Source organism: Mobula birostris, chromosome 2 (assembly GCF_030028105.1).
Source record: "Mobula birostris isolate sMobBir1 chromosome 2, sMobBir1.hap1, whole genome shotgun sequence".
Lineage (NCBI taxonomy): Eukaryota > Metazoa > Chordata > Chondrichthyes > Myliobatiformes > Myliobatidae > Mobula > Mobula birostris.
In genome coordinates, this window is record NC_092371.1 from 28,676,965 (window position 1) to 28,690,240 (window position 13,276).

The following is a 13,276-nucleotide window of genomic DNA, read 5'->3' on the forward strand; positions in this document are numbered from 1 at the left end:
AGTTTAAAAATTAAAATGTTCCCCATTTAAAACAATGTAAAATAACATTTTTCTTCCCTTGGAGAATTGTGTGTCTCTGGATCTCCCTTCCTTGAAGAATGTGGAAGGAGACACTTTGACGAATTTTGAGCCAGAGTTTGCTAGTTCTTGATAAATGGGTGGGGGGGGGCGGTGGTGGGCATCAGGTCGGCTGTAAACTTTTTGAATGCCAGAGTCAAATTGAGAGGCCAAGTGGCCCCCTGCTGGTCCTAACCTGAATGACTGATTCTGCAAAAGCAGGTTCGATTAATGGATGAGGTCATTATATTGAGTTTATTTCAGGATTATGGTGCGATGCTAACAGAAGAAGGATTAAACGGTGGTTAGGGCTACATGGATGGATTAAGTGAAGGGTGAGGGAAATTATATAAATGGTTGGGAATGTATCACACAGAGATATACTGATGAATCTCTCAGTGGAAGGTTAATGAGGGCGTGAATTCAGTGAGCGGTATCTTCTCCGAGAGCATGCTGGGGAGCCTTGTAACTTCCTGAGATCCCAAGAGCGATGCCGTCTGGAGTTTAGCCATCTGGTGATTAGTTCCCGGTAGGGTCACCCATGGGAGTAGTGTCAAGGATGGAAAAGACGAAGAGCGATCCAACCAGGACCTCAACAGTGGAGCTGGCGAAGTTGATGACACTTCACAACGGCCGCGAAGGCCAAGAAAGGCTGTAGCAGTGAAGAGACCCCAGCCGTCTTGCATTCTATATCACTGAAACTTGAGCTCGATTTATTGCAGACCGTGTGGCTGCCTCCCCACACTAAACAAAGTCACATGTTCTCCATTAAGGAAATGCACCCTAATACCCTGGATTCACCAATTGACAACCCCTTAGGAGAATACCATACTCAACTCAAGTGATAAGTGATTGCACTATTACTACTATAGGGTTTTATTTGTAGATCAGGGTTTATGTCAGAGTGTGAGGAAGTGATATTAATGAACAAAGCTATTGACAGAAGAATATATTTTATTGATTAAAAAGATTCTATTGATGGCAGGTATAATCAACACAGATGGATTATGTAAGATGTGTGAACAGACACAATTGTGAATAAAATGTTATCGATGAGTGATAGGTTATATTAATCCTTGAAGCTGATGGATAAGAGATTATATCGAAGGGTTAAGTGATTATATTAATGTTGAGGATTTATTTTAATGGCTGGGACCATTATATTAATGGCATAATTTACAACTTGTATAGAATTTTAGAGTTCACTCTAGGGATTTATTACTGAGACATTATGCAATATGCTGCTTCACTCTTGTAAAAGGAAGAATAATAATTATTACTGCAGTGATAGTTCAAAAGCTAAGTTCAAAGATGACTTGAAAGCCCTGGCAAGGCAGCTTCAGAAGAATGTAAAACTGATTTCTCAAGGAAGACCCTGGGACCCACAAGGACACAGAATAAGCAATGGCATTAATTTTCAGAAAGTCTGCAAACTTTAAAGCTACAAACAAACAGTTCCAACAGACAAAGAACAACAAATTAACAAGAAGACAGACACTGCGGAGGTCTACGTTTGATCGATGCTGTTGCCTGTGATTATGCTTTAGCCATCCTCAAGCTTCAAACCCTGAAGCTTCGGTGTGAAAAAGGCTGTGAAAAAAATCACACTGGCAAAGAGACAGGAAATGATTAAATATAAAAGGATGGTGAAACATCTGCAGATGATGCCTTTGCCTTCAGTTCCCATTGGGAAAATAGTAGCACTCTAAAAAACTGAAGGAAGCAAAGGTATAGAAATACTGGGGAGAACAACCAGTGCATATATCAATGCTCAGTGCAGTTGCCAAGATGTACCTGGACAGCTTGAATAGATTCAGAGCAGTTTGTCCCAGATGGATATTTCCCTTACACTGCCCATGCTACAGGCTACAGGAGAGGACAAAAAAGCAATACCCAGCCTTTGAGGTAACGTCATCTGGAAAAACATTCATATCTAAAATAGGTAGTGCTGTACAAAGTTCTTTGACCTTTTCCCAATCTGATGAGGAAATCTCATCAGAGTTTATTACAGTAACAATACGAAGTAGGATTTCATTCTTGTGTCTTCCTTTTTGTGCTCGAATATCAGACAGTTTCAGTGTGTTAATGAAGAAAATTGACACAAAATTAATGAGCCAAGAAGTCTAATAATCCCAATGGCCTGAATCTAGAGGTTCTAAAAAGTTAGTTGCAGATGCAGAGGATCTACGAGTATTGAAAGGCCTAGATAGAGTGGTCATGGAGAGGATACTTCCTATATTGGGAGAGTCTAGGACCAGAGGGCACAGCCTCAAAATCTGATCTCCCTAGTCATAGTCATAGTCATAGTCATACTTTATTGATCCTGGGGGAAATGGGTTTTCATTACAGTTGCACCATAAATAATAAATAGTAATAAAACCATAAATAGTTAAATAGTAATATGTAAATTATGCCAGGAAATAAGTCCAGGACCAGCCTATTGGCTCAGGGTGTCTGACCTTCCAAGGGAGGAGTTATAAAGTTTGATGGCCACAGGCAGGAATGACTTCCTATGACGCTCTGTGTTGCATCTCGGTGGAATGAGTCTCTGGCTGAATGTACTCCTGTGCTCACCCAGTACGTTATGTAGTGGATGGGAGACATTGACCAAGATGGCATGCAATTTGGACAGCATCCTCTTTTCAGACGCCATCGTCAGAGAGTCCAGTTCCATCCCCACAACATCACTGGCCTTATGAATGAGTTTGTTGATCCTGTTGGTGTCTGCTACCCTCAGCCTGCTGCCCCAGCACACAACAGCAAACATGATAGCACTGGCCACCACAGACTCGTAGAACATCCTCAGCATCGTCTGGCAGATGTTAAAGGACCTCAGTCTCCTCAGGAAATAGAGACGGCTCTGACCCTTCTTGTAGACAGCCTCAGTGTTCTTTGACCAGTCCAGTTTATTGTCAATTCGTATCCCCAGGTATTTGTAATCCTCCACCATGTCCACACTGACCCCTGGATGGAAACAGGGGTCACCGGTACCTTAGTTCTCCTCAGGTCTACCACCAGCTCCTTAGTCTTTTTCACATTAAGCTGCAGATAATTCTGCTCACATCATGTGACAAAGTTTCCTACCGTAGCCCTGTACTCAACCTCATCTCCCTCGCTGATGCATCCAACTATGGCAGAGTCATCAGAAAACTCTGAAGATGACAAGACTCTGTGCAGTAGTTGAAGTCCGAGGTGTAAATGGTGAAGAGAAAGGGAGACAAGTCAGTCCCCTGTGGAGCCCCAGTGCTGCTGACCACTCTGTCGGACACACAGTGTTGCAAGCACACGTACTGTGGTCTGCCAGTCAGGTAATCAAGAATCCATGACACCAGGGAAGCATCCACCTGCATCGCTGTCAGCTTCTCCCCCAGCAGAGCAGGGCGGATGGTGTTGAACGCACTGGAGAAGTCAAAAAACATGATCCTCACAGTGCTCGCTGGCTTGTCCAGGTGGGCGTAGACACGGTTCAGCAGGTAGACGACGGCATCCTCAACTCCTAATCAGGGCTGGTAGGCGAACTGGAGGGAATCTAAGTGTGGCCTGACCATAGGCCGGAGCAGCTCCAGAACAAGTCTCTCCATGGTCTTCATGATGTGGGAGGTCAATGTCACCGGTCTGTAGTCATTGAGGCCACTGGGGCGCGGCGTCTTTGGCACAGGGACGAGACAGGACGTCTTCCACAGCACAGGAACCCTCCGGAGCCTCAGGCTCAGGTTGGATACATGGCGAAGTACTCCACATAGCTGAGGGGCACAGGCTTTGAGCACCCTGGTACTGACAACCATCCGGTCCTGCAGCCTTGTTTGGGTTGAGACGTTTCAGCTGTCTTCTCACCTGTTCAGCTGTGAAGTCCACTGTGGTGGTTTCGTGTGGGAAAGGGGTATAGTCATGAGAGCAGGGTGGGGGACTGTGAGGAGGGGTAGGAGGGGAGAGTGGAATATGTGTTGGTTGGGGGCCGACAACAGATGGCTCATGTAGGGGATGGGCAGGGGCCACAATGTCAAATCTGTTAAAGTTCATTGGCCCTGTCCACACTGCCTTCAGCTCCTCTGCTGCTAGTTTGCCGGAACCCAGTGATGGTCCTCATCCCCCTCCAGACCTCTCTCATGTTGTTCTGCTGGAGTTTCCACTCAAGCTTCCTCCTGTACCTGTCTTTACCCTCCCTGATCCTGGCTTTCAGGTCTCTCTGTATTGCCCTCAGCTCCTCCCTATTTCCATCTCTAAACGCCCTCTTTTTAGTGTTCAGGATGTCCTTAACGTCCTTTGCTACCCATGGCTTGTTATTTGAATAACAAAGGACAGTTCTTGTCGGAACATTGCAGTCCACACAGAAGTTGATGTAATCAGTGATGCATTCTGAATAGAGATAAGAAGGAATTTCTTTACCCAGAGGTTGGTGAGTCTATGGGATTCATTGCCACAGACAATTGGAGAGACTAAGTCATTGGCTACATTTAAAACAGAGGTCAATAGGCTCTTGATTAGTCAGGACATCAAAGGTTATGTGGAGAAGGCACGAGAATGGGGTTGAGAGGGATAGAAAATCAGCAGTCATGGAATAGTGGAGCAGACTCAATGGGCCGAATGGCCTAATTCTGTTTGTGCCTCATGGCCTTACAGTCCTATGGATGGATGCTGCCTGAACTAGAGGGTCCGAGTTAGAGGGAAACGTTGGCCACAATGGATCTTTATTCCTTGTAGCATAGAAGAGTGAGGGGTGACTTCACAGAAGTTTATAAAATTATGAGGGATATGGATAAGATGGACAGTTATAGTCTTTTCGCCAGAAACCTGAAAGGCAACTTCTTTACACCAAGAGTAATAAATCCCTGGATTAAGCTACTAGAGCAAGTGGTTGAGGGGGTACAAATGCAACATTTAAGAGGCAATTGGATAGGTACATGAAGGGAAAGAGCTTTGACGATTATTGGCCAAATACAGGCAACTAGGATCTGCGGGGGGCGGGATGCTGTGGTCGGCATAGATAAGTAGAGCTGAAGGACCTATTTCCATGCCATATTACTCTATGATGCTCTGACTCTAATTGAAGCAAAAAACAGTAAATCTAAGAGGTTGGAGGGCAGCAAAAGTCATCCTGTTGTTCATTAAAGAAGGGCGAATGAACATCAATTGTATTGGAATTTATTCAACATTAGTAATAGGTGAATTTTAAGGTTTTATTTACTTGGTAAATCATAAAGTGATTAGTCATAATGAGCATGGCTTTACAAAAGTAATGCAGCCATTTAACCAGAAGAATATCAAGAGAGAGTTCAGCAAGTAGTGTGAGTCAGTCTGCTAGTCAGTTAGAGTCTTTCCCCAGGTAACTGGTATTCCCTGCTTGTCTCCCATCCAAGTCCTGAGCAGACTTTAAACAAAAACAGAAAACATTGGAAGTACACTGCAAATCAGGCAGAATCTGTGGGGAGAGGAACACAGCTGAGGTTTCAGGTTGATGACCTTTCATTATTGAGCATGGAACATAAAACAATCCAGCACAGGAACAGGCACCTCAGACCACCATGTTATGCCAAACTAACTAATCAGACACTTAATTGCTAGTTGAATTAGACCAGTACAGAAATGAGAAAAGTCAGAAATGAAATTTCTGAGTTCTTGAGCAGCGGCCAGTCAGTGACCAGAAAGTGAAAGAAGACGTAACTCACTCTGGTTCGCCAGTTGAGTACCTAAGGCATTGAATTGCTGCAGTTTGGTGTTTGAGCAACGGCTAATCAGTGATTGTGATTGATTGGCAAAGACAGATAAAAATAAGGCAGGGCAAACGGAGAGGGCCATTGTTGGAGTGGACAGTGTTAGAGTGCTTATTTGAGGCTTTAGCTCGACGAGGAGAGGCTCATGTAGAGAAGGCGAAAAAGCTGTAGGTAGATTTTTTTCCCAGTTTATTTATTGTTTCCTTCTTTATATTTGTACAGTTAGAAGGGATGCCAGGCTGGATAGTTGAATGCTCCTCTTGCGGGGTGTAAGAAGGCAGGGTCTTCAGCATCCAGCGTCCCCGACAACTTCACCTGCAAGGTGCATCCAGCTGCAGATTCTAATGCTCCACACTAAGGAGTTGAAGCTGGAAAAGGGTGAACTCCGGATCGGAGGGGGTGATAGATAGGACATACAGAGAAGTAGTTACACCCGAGGTGCAGGACACAGGAGACAAGGTGGGGGTCAGGAAGGGATAAGGGGCTAAACAGCCAGTACCCTGTGGCCAACCCCCTCAACAACAGGTATGCCATTCTGGATATTGCTGGGGGTGTTGGGATGACCTGGCAGAGGAAAATCACAGCAGTCAGGTCTCTGGCACCTATTCTGCCTCTGTGACCAGAAGGGAAGGGGGCAGAAGAGGCGAGCTGTGGTGATAGGGGATTTTTTAGTTAGGGGAACAGACAGGAGGCTCTGTGTATGAGAACGAGATTCCCAGACAGAATGTTGCCTCCCAGATGCCAGGGTCTGAGATATCTCAGATTGAGTCCTCAGCATTCTCAAGTGGGAGGGTGAGGAGACAGAGGTCATGATCCACATAGGTACCAATGACATAGATAGGAAGAGTGACGAGCTTCTGTCAAGTGAGTTCGGGGAGTTAGGTGCTAAATTAAAGGACAGGACCTCCATGGTTGTGATCTCAGGATTGCTATCCGTGTCACATGCTAGTGAGGCCAGAAGTAGGAAGATCATACAGTTTAACATATGGTTAAGAATTTGGTGTATGAGGGAGGACATCAAATTTTTAGATCATTGGGCTCTGTTTCAGGGAAGGTGGGACCTTTTCAGAAGAGATGGTTTGCACCTGAACTGGAGGGGAGCTGATATCCAAGCAAGAAGGCTTGCTAGAGCTGCGGGGGGGTGGGGGGGAGAGGGGGGGTTAAACTGGAGTTGCAGGGGGATGGGAACCAGAGTACTAGAACAGTTAGTGGAGAGGTCGTGGAGACAGATGTTGTTAAGACCTCAAACAACGTCAAGAATCAGAAGGTCGAGCATGGTGCAACTAATGTTCTGACCTGTGTACATTTCAATGCAAGAAGTATTTCACATTCTACAACAGATGGGGCAGGCAGTACCCTATGTGATGGCTTATGAGCTGGTGTACTGGCTGCATACATTCAAGAATGAGATCCATACTTCTTTGGGCAATACACTTTAATGTGTGTATAAGGAGGTAATATGGTTTAGCCATGATCTTACTGAATGTTGATATGTCTTACATTCTTGTACACCATCAACCTTATATTCTCTCTCTCTCTCTGTCACACACACACACACAGATCCTTCATCTGATAGTGGCACATCTATATGCGCACTTACTATCTCTATAATAAGAGACAAAGGTGGCGATAATTTATCTCAGATAAAGTCAGGATATCACTAGAGCAGTTCCCCAGGTCCAATCCCAGTGCTCTCACTTGTGCTGGATAAAATTCCAACCTGTGACGATTTCCCCATTCTTGAAACTTCAGCTTCTCCTGTCCCCTCAAAACTACACTTGGCAAAATGCTGCTTTGATTCAAGGGCGGCCACTCTCCAATGCAGTCCTGTCACCACATCCCATATCAGTACAACTACCTTCATCTATCTCTGATGCTGATGACTCTGTTGCCTGAATCACAAAATGTTCTTTACACTCAGCACCTTCTCGTCTGCACCCACAATTGCAGAAGCACGACAGTTGCTGGGATGGGGAAAGGACACTCCTTTTTCAATCTTATATAAACTTCTAAGAACAGTGAATGAGTTAACTGTGATAGTCTCACCCTTCACATAAGACCGTAAGACACAGGAGCAGAATTAGTCCCTTTGGCACATCGAGTCTGCTCTGCCATTTCATCATGGCTGATCGATTTCCCTCTCAATCCTATTCCACTGCTTTCTCCATGTAACCTTTCATGCCCTGACTAATCAAGAACCTATCCACCCTAAATACACCCAATGACCTGGCCTCCATAGCCACCTATGGCAATGAATTACACAAATTCACCACCTTCTAGCTAAAGAAATTCCTCCTCTTCACTATTCTAAATGGATATCCCTTTATTCTGAGGTTGTGCCCTCTGGTCCTAGCTGCCCCACCATAGGGAACATTCTCTCCACATCCACTCTATCGAGGCCTTTCAACATTCAGTAGGTTTCATTGAGATCCCCTCTTATTCTTCTAAATTCCAATGAATACAGCCCCAGAGCTATCAATCGCTCCTCATATGATAAGCCTTTCATACCTGGAATCATTCTTGTGAACCTCCTCTGAATCTTCTCCAGTGTCAGCACATTGTTTCTTCAATAAGCAGCCCAAAACTGCTCACAGTACTCCGCGAGGCCTCACCAGTGCCTTATAAAGCCTCAGCATTATATCCCTGCTTTTATATTCTAGAGGATATTTTATATCCTCTTGAAATGAATGCTAACATTGCATTTTTGCCTTCCTCATCACCAACTCAACCTGCAAATTAACCTTTAGGGAAATACTGCATTAGGACTCACAAGTCCCTTTGCAGCTTGGATTTTTGAATTTTCTCCCAGTATACAAAAAAGCTTATGCTTTTATTTCTTCTAGCAGAGTGCATGACCGAACTCTTCCCAACACTGTATTCCATCTGCCACTTCTTTGCCTATTCTCCTAATCTGTCTCAGTCCTTTTACAGCCTCCCTGCTTGCTGAACACTACCTTCTACTATCTTTATATCACCAGCAAGCTTTGCGACAAAGCCATCAATTCCATCATCCAAATCATTGACATATAACGTAAAAAGAAGTGGTCTCAGCACAGACCCTGTGAAACACCAACAAACTGGCAGCCAATCCAAAAAGGATCCCTCTATTCCCATTGTTTTCCTCCTGCAACCAGTCACTGATCTATCCATGCTAGTATCTTTCTGTAATTTCATGGACTCTTATCTTGTTGAACAGCCTTATGTGTGGCCCTTTGTCAAAGGCCTTCTGCATATCAAAGTACACAACATACACCAATTCTCCTTTGTCTGTCCAGCTTGTTATTTTCTCAAAGAATTCCAACAGCTCTGCCAGGCAAGATTTTACTATACGGAAACAATGCTGACTTTGAACGATTTTATCATGTGCCTCCAATCATGTTTAATAATCACATCCTTAATAATCGACTCCAACCTCTTCCCAGCCACTGAGGTCAGACTAACTGACTAGTTTTTTTTCTTCTGCCTCCCTCTTGAAGAGTGGAATGACATTTGCAATTTTCAGTCATCCAGAACCATGCCAGAATCAATATATTGATTCTTGAAAGATCATTACTAATGCCTCCACAATCTCTTCAGCTACCTCTCTCATGCCTCTGTAATTCCATTACTTCACTGTAATACTGATACCTGGCTTTAGCTTTTCCCTCTCACATTGCAGAGTGAATTCTATCATATTATGATTACTGGCTCCTAAGGGTTCCTTTACCTCAAGCTCCCCTAATCAAATCTGGTTCATTACACAAGACCCAATTCAGTAGCGCTGATCCCCTAGTGGGTTTAGCCATTCTACTAATTCTCTCTTGGAATCCAGCACCAACTGAATTTTCCCAAGCTACCTGCATACAGTATTGAAATTCCCTATGACTATTGTAACATTGCCTTTATACATGCCTTTTCTATCTCCTGTTGTAATTGGTAGCCCACATCCTGGCTACTGTTTGGAGACCTATATATAACTCCCATCAGAGTCTTTTTACCCTTGCAGTTTCTTAACTCTACCCACAAGGATTCTATATCTTCTGATCCTGTGTCACCTTTCTAAGTACTTGATTTCATTTTTTTAATCAATAGGGCCACTTCATCCCCTCAGCCTACCTGCTTATCCTTTTAATACAATGTGTATCCTTGAATGTTAAGCTCCTAAATATAATCTTCTTTCATCCATGACTCAGTGATGCTCAGAACATCATACCTGCCAATCTCTAACTCAGCTACAAGATCATTGACCTTATTCTGTATACTGCGTACATTCAGATATAACACTAGTTCTGTATTCGTCACGCTTTTTGATTTTGTTTGAATGCGAATTTGCCCTCTCACCTGCCTGTCCTACCTGACAGTCTCATTACACACTGCCTCTGCTTGTAAAACAACAGCCTTCTCACTCCAGTTCCCACCCCCCTGCCTAACTAGGCTAAACCCTCCCCAACTGCTCTTGTAAACCTGCCCACGAGAATATTGGTCCCCTCGGGTTCAGGTGTACAGGTCATACATTCCGCAGAAGAGATCCCAATGATCCAGCAACCTGAGACCCAGCCCCCGCACCAATTTCTCAGCCACTCATTCATCTGCCAAATCATCCTATTCTTACCCTCAGTGGTTTATGGCACAGGCAGCAATCCAGGGGCTGCTATCCTGCAGGTCCTGCTTTTCAGCTTTCTACCTAGTTTCCCAAGTTCTCTTTTCAGGACCTCCTCACTTTTCCTACCTATGTCACTGGTGTCAATATGTACCAAGATTTCTGGTTGCTCTCCCTCCCCCTTTAGAATGTCGAGGACCCGATCTGTGAAGTCCCTAACCATGGGACCTGGGAAGGCAACGTACCATTGGGGTGTCTCTATCGTGTCTTCAGAATCCTGTGGTTATTCCTCTAATCATGGAATCTCCTATCACCACTGCAGTCCTCTCCTCGCCCATTCCCTCAGTGCCAGAGACCTGGTTGCTATGTCACCCCCCCCCTCCAACCATGGGTCATCAAAACGGTATACTTATTGAGGGGAACAGCCACAGGGTACTGGCTGCCCTTTTTCCTTCCCTTTCTCGATAGTCACCTGTCTCCTGCAACCTAGGGGTTACTATCTCCCTGTGGCTCCTATCTATCATCTCCTCAGTTTCCCACACAAGCTTAAGGTCATTGAGTTGTATCTCCAGTTCCTTAGCATGTTCTCTGAGGAGCTGCAGTGTGGGGCTCTAGGCTACGTAACTTGAGACCAGAGACCAGACATATCCCAGAAAATGTTTGACATTCTCAGCTCAGATTTATTGTTTTATTTAATGTCACTAAACAAATGTCTGTTTTGTTGTTTTGGTTCCCACAGGGAAGATAAATTCAGATTGTCAGGACATGACTGATGATTTGCTGTGGTAGATAAACTACAAAAATCGATAAAGGTAAGGGCCAGCATTTAAAGGAATACAAGGCTTGCAACTCATTTACAGTCCTTTAAGGTACAAAGTAACAACAGGAAAAGTGGTTCAATCATGAATTACAGGGAAAATTAAAGATAGCACTGAAGGTTTATAGATTTGCCAGGAAAACACATAAACCTGAGTAAAACACATACAAAATGCTGGAGGAACTGAGCAAGCCAGGTAGCATCTATAGCGAGGAATAAACTGTCGATATTTCGAAGCTATGGAAAGGAATAAACACCAACTATTTATTCCTCTCCACAGATGCTGCCTGACCTACTGAGTTTCTCCAGCATTTTGTGTGCGTTACTCTGGAGCATTAATGAATTGAACAAAAGAAAAAAAGACATTGATTTTGAAAAAAGGGAAAACAGGATGTAAGGGAATTGAACTAATGAGGGCTAGTAAAACCTGAGGACTGGAGCAATAGTGAATTGAACAAAGGATAACCACAAAATTGTTAAAGAAAGGGAAAACAGGATGTGAGGGAATAGAATAGTGAAAGAATTAAACAGGTATGTAAATAGCATAGGATAAATGTATTCCCTTTACTGAAAGAGATGGGAGAATTTACACTGGGGAATAGGGAATGTCAGGACCATTAAACAAATGCTTTGCATCTACCTTCACAAAGGATTTTTTAAATTCTTCCCAGAAACGCTGGAGAACCAAGGATTCAGTACAAAGGAGTAAATAAAATAAATTAGTAAAGAAAGACTTAGAGCAAAGTTTTAAAAGAGGTCACTCTAAAGAGTGGATTTTTATAGGTGAATATATTTTATTAATTAAAAATTCGGAAATATGTAATACAGAAAATTTAAATCAAGATTTTTATTAAAGCAGAGTGAATGAACATTTTTTGGAATTGGTCCAACATTAGTAAGAGATCCCATTGGATTTGTCATCTCCTACTCTTGCTGGTCTATGTGTTGAGCAGTACCTGACTGCCTTATGGATACCTCAATTATCATCTTTTGAAATTCTGCAGGTTCTGGAGATGGAATTAGGTTTCCTGCAGTTTGGAAGGTAGCAAATATGACACCATAATTTAACAAAGGACAGAGAAAGAAAACTGAGAACTACTGACCAGTTGGGAAAACGCTGGAATTGATAATGAAGTATGCAACGTCAAAGCACTCCACTAAAGTGGTGAGTATGTGGAATGGGCTGAAGGCGATGGTGGTGGAGGTGGATACTCTTTTGAGAGACTCCTGGATAGGTACATGGAGCTTAGAAAGATAGAGGGCTACGGGTAACCTTAGGTAATTTCTAAAGTAAGTACATGTTTGGCACAGCATTGTGGGCCAAAGGGCCTGTATTGTGCTGTAGTTTTTCCATGTTTCTAAACTCCAATAATCTGTTATCCAGAATTCCTGATGGTTTGGCATTGGGTTCAGCAAATGTTTGCTGTGCTCCCTTTCATCTCACTGGTTCCCTTCAAATGTGAAAAATACTGTGGAACATCTACGAAAATTGAGCCATGGGTGTTAAGATTACTAACAGGAAAAATTTTCCACCCTAGCATAATTAAAGTCCCAAGCATGCCAGATTAACAAAGCTGTACTGCAATATGATTCTGGAGAGGCCACATAAATTTACAAAAAGGGACTAAAATCTGACTAATTTTACTGGAGTTCTTTGAGGAATTTATTGGTAAGAGTAGATGAAGGGAAAACTGGTGGAAGTAGCGTATTTTAATTTTCAGAAGGCTAAACAAAGCTAGAAGGAATGAAATTGAGGTATTAAAGCAGATAGGGTAATAAATGGATTGAGAGTTAGTTAACAGATAGAAGACTAAGAATAAAGTCCTTCCAAGGTTACAAGCTGTGGCTGGTGGGTGCATCAAGGAGCAGTGCTCAAACCTCATTTATTCACAATCTGTATTGATAAGGAGACCAAATGAAACGTTTCCAATCTTGCTGCGGACACAAAACTGCGTGGTGATGTGGACAGTGACAAGCATACAAAGAGGCTTCAAGGGGATATAGTTGACTGAAGTGAGGTGCTCCATTTGTCATATTATTGCTCAACTTCAAAAAGAGGTTAAAGACATTAAAATGTTGATACTCAGAGGTAGCTGGGGTTACATACGCACA